Consider the following 454-nt stretch of genomic DNA (forward strand, 5'->3'; position numbering starts at 1 on the left):
CAATTATTTCTATCATCAATATCGTTATCACTATCATTACTTCCCTAAAGACACGAATTCAGCTTAAAACTAACTAAAAATGTAATCTATAAAAAAAAAGAGTATAAAAATCTAAAGAAATAGATTAGTAAAGTCCCCCATAAAAATACACAACGAAACAGAGGAGCTTTGTTGGACTGCCAAGTGTTGCCAACGTGGGTTGGCACTGCCACTTAAAAACTGCTTCGGTCAGCCTTTGAAGACAAGATCTACGGGCCGCTTGTTTTAGTCAGTGAGACTCGGGTGACTTTCCAGGGTCAAAGGGTAATGGGCTAGTGTTGACAATTGGGTCGTACAAGTGGTATGAGACTCAACAGCCAAGTTCGGGTGTCACCTCTAGCAGTCTGTGCATGGAAAATGTATGTGGAGCTTGTGCATTAGTCTGAGCTTTTGTAACTCGTGAGGAAAGAAGAGA

At 40.5% G+C, this 454-nt stretch overlaps 1 protein-coding gene across 2 annotated transcripts in view; it reads right to left on the reverse strand.

The window, feature by feature from the left end:
- LOC119590674 (calpain-B-like) overlaps positions 1 to 454 on the reverse strand; it is a gene marked incomplete in the record, with an annotated part of 21,809 nt that overhangs the window by 6,196 nt on the left and 15,159 nt on the right.

The sequence above is a fragment of the Penaeus monodon genome, chromosome 27, assembly GCF_015228065.2.
Source record: "Penaeus monodon isolate SGIC_2016 chromosome 27, NSTDA_Pmon_1, whole genome shotgun sequence".
NCBI classification, from domain to species: Eukaryota; Metazoa; Arthropoda; class Malacostraca; order Decapoda; family Penaeidae; genus Penaeus; species Penaeus monodon.